At 43.9% G+C, this 7,035-nt stretch overlaps 1 protein-coding gene across 4 annotated transcripts in view; it reads left to right on the plus strand.

Annotated features, from left to right (window-relative positions):
- NRIP1 (nuclear receptor interacting protein 1) overlaps positions 1–7,035 on the plus strand; it is a 95,170-nt gene that overhangs the window by 14,711 nt on the left and 73,424 nt on the right. For 2 of the 4 annotated variants that reach the window (XM_042037885.1, XM_042037888.1), the window contains exon 1: positions 6,286–6,416. The exons of 1 other annotated variant lie outside the window; for it this stretch is intronic. The gene's annotated coding sequence lies outside the window, so the exon portion shown is untranslated. Of the gene's footprint in view, positions 1–6,285; positions 6,417–6,541; positions 6,669–7,035 lie in introns of those variants that run through there. One more of the 4 variants, XM_042037886.1, reaches the window with a different exon arrangement.

The raw sequence follows: 7,035 nt of genomic DNA on the forward strand, positions 1-7,035 counted from the left end.
TATTGTTTCAAAACCAAATAAACATGAAACAAAAATTTCAAATTATTAACAAAATGTAATTATTTTCTCTAATCAAGCTTTTATTTTAAAGTAGTTGTTTTGGCCACTGTAATGCAGCAAAATGGATATTGTTCAAATTAAGAATGTAACCCAGATATTCTCTGTGCTAAGTCATCAAAACCTAGAATGAATTTTCTTCTCCACAGAAAAATACTTCCACCCTTTTTTTGTTTTAATCATATATCAAACAAGAAAAAAAGAGGTGCAATTATTCCAAAATTAGAATTACATATATGGAAACAGGGTGTAGTATCTGCTGTTCATATATGGCAGTATCCTCATGTTCCCACTCCTTTTAAAGCAAGGGCAGTCCTGGCTAGGCAGCTCTCTAAAATATATGCAAAAAAGTGGCAAGGGAAATTTCCCAGCTCTACTAGGGGATGTAACTTATGTGAACAGAGCTGTTGCTTTGTGGTTTATGGTGACTTGAGTCACTCCCATGCTTCTGACAGTTTTATGTCAGATGCAAACTACTGGTATTATGATCAACGGCATCAAAGCTGGATATGTTACATACCTAACATTTAGTGGAGCTAATGTCTCCTAATAAAACCTAGATATTTGTATGCTAATAAAAATATGCAAAGATATATAGTTGGATCACTTATAAAAGCACAGCTAATATGATTCCGATAAACTCTTCATGTAAAATACAATCAAGCAGAAACTTATCTAACCTTACATGGCCCAGTGATTTGAATTCCTTAAGTTTTTTGATACACAATTTAAATGGCTTTTCTCACTAGGCATCTGTATATAAACAGAAACAAAAATTAATCACTTGTGACTAAATTTGTGATGCTACGTAGGTAAGCAACAATTTTTTGAGAATATTTCATCCTAAGAACTGGAACCAAGTTTTCTAAACAGTCCCCTTTTAGGTACCTAGACAAAGAAGCCAGATTTTCCTCAGAATTTCTTAGTTGTACATAAGCTGATATGTGGGGAAGGAAATAGATTTAATAAAAATACATGAGATGCACAGTTTGGCTTAACACAGCAGTTTCCTGTACTTGAGTCAGAGCTCTTAGTATCATTTGTACTAAAGAATATTATTGCAATTTTAATATGTAATTAAAGTGTTCATATATTTTAAAACATTTGTCCAGCACCCGTGTTATTTTGAAGGGCAAACACAGGACACGTAAGTGTTGCTTTTTTAGGTGCTTCCTAATGGTCCTTTCCAGAACTTTATTCATTTGCAGCGTGGTACTGGCTGCCAGCTCGCGTGTGTATAATTTGTACGTACTGTTCATTTCATTTTAGAACATACTGTTTCAACAACATGGCTTGTGTCATCATGAGAACCTCGACAAAGGGTTACCCAGAGCTCATGTTAGCCAGCCAGAAAAACGGGGCTGTGAAACAAAATTGTTACTGAGACTAACTTCTGAAAGCAGAGTGTGAGAGAGGGCATGATTCTTCAGTCCTCTTTCAATCTGTTACTGCTGACATGGGGAACACCTTTGTGAGAGAAAGGAGGCAAATACAAATTCTGAAAGGAAAATGAACATTCTGAACAGTTTCAGCTACATGCCTATAACCTTCTCAAATGTTATCTTTGCATGGCCATCGACCCACAAGTAGGAGCAGTGCTTCTGTAGTGTAATACCTGCTCTACTGGTACTTTCTCATGCCAGTTTATGAGTAGTGACTCCAGCACGGTTATTTTCTGGATGTGCTTTCACACTACCAGGAACGTGACTCATCAGAACAATGCTCTCAGAAATATATTCTTCGTGTTTGTGCACGTGGGATGAAATTGCAGAAAATTCACACGTACAGGATGCTCTCTTCTGGATAAAAACCCTGGTGTTTTATTCTGGTAAAATAATTAATGTAATGTAATGTAGTCATATCAACTTAGCACCAGCCCCTTTCACTCTTCTATGAAAGGTGTTACAGGGGCTGAAAGCAGTGTTTATTTCCTGCCACTAAATGTAAGACCTGAAGTGTTAGTCCTCATTTAGGGTCAAAAAACTGCACACCCCTACCCCAAAAACACATATGGTGAAGTAAGCCTCACCCTAGCTCGTGCCTCAGAACAGATACGACGTGCTGGAGGCATGGCCAAAACTCACCAGATGCTGCAAGCATATGATTCCTCCATGAGAGTTTATATGGTACAGCTGTCTTTAAATGTTTCTGTAATTGAAAAGACTCTAGCATCTGGTCCTTTGCTTATTACTCTTAGAACAAATAGTCACGATCTGAAGTCTACTTTTAAATAATGCAGGAAAAAAAATTAATTTGAGCTGCTAAGGGTACATTCCTCTCAGATGACCTGCTTGGAAGTACTTGTAAAAATGGAAGTAGACTCTGTAATTTAAAAAAAAAAAAAAAAAGGAAGTGGAAAACAGCTCCAGTAGGGAATGATATATGTATGCATACAAATACCTTTATAATTTTAAATGTAGGTGGATGAAAAAGCAGTGGTGTGTAGTTTTTATAACTTTCAGCTATAGAGTGTATTACTCTTCCCTTTACATGTTATTGTGTAATTCAACTCCACCACCAACAGTTGCAGACTTCCTGCTGTCATGAGGAAAACAGGATATGCCCTATGGTACCCCCTGCAGGAACCCTTCCCTGGACCACTCATTCCTCTGATAACACTTGCAGGGTTCCCACTGATTTCAGTTATTCCCAGATAGTACTCCTGAAGAACACCAGACTTTTGCACCTTACTACTTCAGATTTATGGATGAACGCTGTTATATGATGATCATTAATTTAGGCAAACCTCCTTTTAAATCCTTTATTGAATAAACAGGAGTCATAATAATTCCTTTTTTTCATTTTCTATTTTTGGGTTCTTTGGGGGGGGGGGTGTGTGTATGTACCTAAGTTCTGGAACAACTAGATGATTTAATCCTCTGTGAAGGCACCTTTGAAATGGTGGGTAATCTGACATATTACGTGAATTGAACCAGGCTGAGTCAAGGATGGAATTTCATTATTTGTCCATGTAAGGCTGACAAACTATTTTAGAGGAAGATTTAGTCTGGAAATGCATTTCTGTAAAGGTACCTAGCTCCTCGACCACATCCTAAGCCTCTCATATCATGATTGGATGCCGTAAAGCAAGGCCTTAATTATTGTGATTGAAAAAGGTAGTTTCAGAGTGGTTAGCTTTTTGAGAGGCTGAGATAACCTTCAAGGAAAATCAAAATAAAAGCAACTGTAGTTCCCCCAAGCTCTTCAAAGCACCTTATGTGATTTAAAAATAAGCTAGCATTAGCTTAAAAATGTTTGGGAATAATAAAAAAGCATTTGCATTTTCTTTTTGATAATAATATGTGTCTTTTTACCATATGGCACAGACCTATGTGTTTTGCTTCAGCAAGTAAAAGACCAAGTTTGTTACTGAAGACGTAGCTTTACTCATCATTTTTAAACACATTATTGTAATCATCAAAATTATCAAAGGAAAGTTGTAGGTACATCAATTTAACCATGTTTTAAATGGTGACAGAGATTAATTTTGTTCTTCAAGAATGTCAGAATCACTGTTGTATTTTGGTTTTGATTAAAGTCTTCCTAGGTCAAAAATATAACTTTCTGTCTTTTAAAGGAGGGAGTGCATTATTATATATTTTTATATATATAAAAAGAAGTGGTTCTCTGATATTACCAAAGTACAACAGCAGTAGCTCTCCACTAAGTGCTTGCAATTCTGGGAGTAAGTTCTAATGTAAGCTCTATAAATATGTTTTTCCTTTCCAAGACTGATGCAAAGGTAGTTTATGCTTTCCTGTCACAATTGGCCTTCCATTTAACAGCATCTTATAGTGATGAATTCCCTTTGAAAAAAAAAATTGAACAAGTGTCCTGCTTTGCAATATAAGAAAAAAAAGGTATAGACACCACCCACAGATGGTAGATAGGTACAGCCATGGGTGCTCATCTTTTATGCTTGGGGTGTGAGGGTGTGTTTAGGTTTGGTTGAAGAATGTTCAGGAAGGACCAACCAATACACATAAGTACTTTCATACTTCTTGAGTAATGGATTTCACTGTGTGATGGAATGGTTCCTCTTCTTGTACAGGGTGTTTATTTAGTATATTGTTTGAATTCTCATAGTTAAGTAGACATGGACTAGTGGCACAACTCATTGTGATACAACTATTAAGTGGTGGAAATAACGTACTAAATCTATATGTTGTATCATTTAACACAGTCTCAGTTGATTGTATCTTACTGAAACTTGTCTCCTCAAGCAACTATATGTTACCTGACAACAATCATTTTAACAAATACTCCACACACACGTTTTTTTCTGTTGCTTGTCCAAGATTCCTCATTTTGTAGGTCTCTCATCTACGCAATACGTTCCCTAAGGTTAAGAATGAAAGAGGTCTCTACTACAGACACTCTTGATTGAAATAGCAGATAAATTGCTGCAGTAATGAGAAAATTTCCTTTTCCCTAGATAACTCAGCTGCTTAGCATTGAAAAAAATTTGAGATGAAGATTCTTTGTGAAATAAAGAAATTAAGGATAATTTCTTTATGATCAGAATTTGCTAATGAGACTACTATGGAAATGAAGCGCAAACCCATTATTTTAATGGAAGTACGATCAGGCTGAATTATGAGACTTATGCTCTCAATAAAAGAGACTTGTATAAACACTGTGACATGCAATGGCTTTAGAAAATGCTGCTGCATGTCTGGAAGAAAGTGGTTAAAAACACATGATGAAGTTAACCTAAATCTTTCATTGGCTTAAAAAATAGGTCAAGTAATACATTACTAGCTCCACTCTAAGCCTGTACACAATCCATACATTCCAAAGTGAAAGAGGTTTTGATTGACATTCCTGTATCTACTTTCATTCATGGTATCTCTCGGTTAAAATATTTAGCTTTTCATAAATGTGACTCCCCTTTGCTTTCTTTAAAGGGGAAATTCCTGTGCTCTTTAACCATATTAGTCTCTTACTAGAAAGACGCTTGAATAGATCATTTATTTTACCTGAGTTTTAAAACTAAAACGTTGGCATGTGTTAATGCAGTAATTACCACGCAGTTTATATGTGGCTTGCAAACAAATGTGTTTCTCTTTCCCCAGTCTTTGACTCGTAGAAGTAAAGTATCACGAAGCGTTCTGTAAAGCGTTTGGCAGACAGCGTGCGACACGTCGAGACGTTTGTTAAACACAGGCACACAGGAGGTGTGATGAAGGTCGCATGCACTTTGTAGCTTCGTTTATACAGCCAAGTTCAGCCTGTATCTCTGCGTACTCTCTTCTTTGGTGGCAGCAAAGTCTAAAGAACAACTTGACATTTAGTGCAATTTCTGACAGCAGAGGTTTGGGGGATGTCGCCTACCAAAATGGAGGGCTGACTCTTCTCGGGAAGCACTGCCCAACTCTGTTTTTTTTTCTTCCTCCCAAACTGTATTTATTTGCCACGTGGGCAGACAGCATGGCTTTGATGAGCCGGTTTGCTCCCGATCCTGGAAGCGCTTCCCCCCGCTTGCCCTCCTTCCCCCGCGGCTCAGCCCTGGCACAGCCGCCGGGCGCTCTGGCACAGCCGCCAGGGATGCTCCCCGCTCCCGGTGGCCTGGGAGGCTGGGGCCGAGGATAAGGAGACGTGCTGGGAGCCGGGGGGGGCAGCGCCAGCCCGGGAGCAGCCGCAGGTGCCGGGGCTGCTGCCCTTCCCGTGCCGCCGACCGCTGCCGGGAGCATCCCGGCTTTTCCTTCAAAATAGCAGTAATAATAATAATAATAATAATAATAATAATGTTTCTAGCGCGTGTTTTTCGGAGGAAAGGCTGAAAACATAAGCTCTAAACCGACAAGTACTGGTGTCGCCAGTAGTGGAAGCGGCCTTTCCCCCCTCCTCCCCCCCCCCATTATTACAAGGCAGCCGAAGGGGGAAAGGAAAAAGAAAAAACAAAAAGAAAAGTGTTATTTTTAAGCCACCGCCGTTTTCATTAGGTACGGGTCCTCCGGTGCTGTCGCTCGTAAGTTTGTTTCCCGGGGGCTCTGCGCCTTCAGTCAGATTAATTAGAGAGGGCAGGAGGGGATGCGATTCGCGTACGTGCGGTGCGGCCGCCCTTGCCCTGCCCTGCCCTGCCCTCGCCGGGGCGGGGGGCGCATCCCTGAATGCCCGCATCCCGCCCTGCCTCCCTGCCGCCCTCCCCGCGCCGGGGGTTACAAAAGGGTTAAGAAACTTGGCTGGAGAGATGAATGGCGCGGCGCGGGGAGGAGCCGGGCTGCGCCGCGGCGGGCGAGGTGGAAGGCGGAGAGGGAGGATCGCGGCTGCGGGTTAGGCTTTGAAAGTCAGCCTCGCAGGCATTGCAGCAGAGCCCCGAGCCGCGGAGAGCAGCGCAGCGGAGCTCGGCTCGCCCTGTATGTGCACGGGGATGCTCGGGGCGGGGGGGAGACGCGCGGACTCGGGGGTGGCGGGAGGCGGCGCGTCCTGCCCTGTCCAGCCCTGTCCTGCCCTCCAGCCGCGGGCACCCCTCCGCTCGCCTCGGCTCCGGCAGCCGTCGCTCCCCGGAGCTCAGCGCCGGTACCAGGGCGGCGTGCGCGGCGGCTGCGGCCGGAGCGGCTCCGGGGGGCTCGGGCAGCCCGCCCGGGAGAAACCGAGGCGGCTGCGAGGTGAGTGCGGCGCTGTTCCGCCGGGGAAATGGCCGAGCGGGGCGGGCCGGGGCCGCGCTGCCGGGTGGCGGCACCGGGGAACAATGCCGAGGTGAGCCCGGCGCGGCGGCGGCGCCCGCCCCGCGGCACCCCCGGTGCGGGCGGAAAGTTTGCCCGGCCGCGGTGGGTTCGGGGGAGCCGCCGGAACGGAAAAGTTACTAGTCCGTTCCCCCGGGACCCGCGAGTGTTTCGCCGAACGCCGGCCGCACGCCCGGGCCCCCCTTTCGCAGGGACCCCTCCCGGTGTGAGCGATCCCCGGGGCCGCACGCTCGGTGCGCAGCGGCTGCGGCGGCGCGGGCACACGGCCTCGCTCCCGGGGCTGCGGGCA

Source organism: Corvus kubaryi, unplaced genomic scaffold (genome assembly GCF_017639235.1).
Source record: "Corvus kubaryi isolate FWS band 111438036 unplaced genomic scaffold, C.kubaryi_AGA036_p1.0 37391, whole genome shotgun sequence".
Lineage (NCBI taxonomy): Eukaryota > Metazoa > Chordata > Aves > Passeriformes > Corvidae > Corvus > Corvus kubaryi.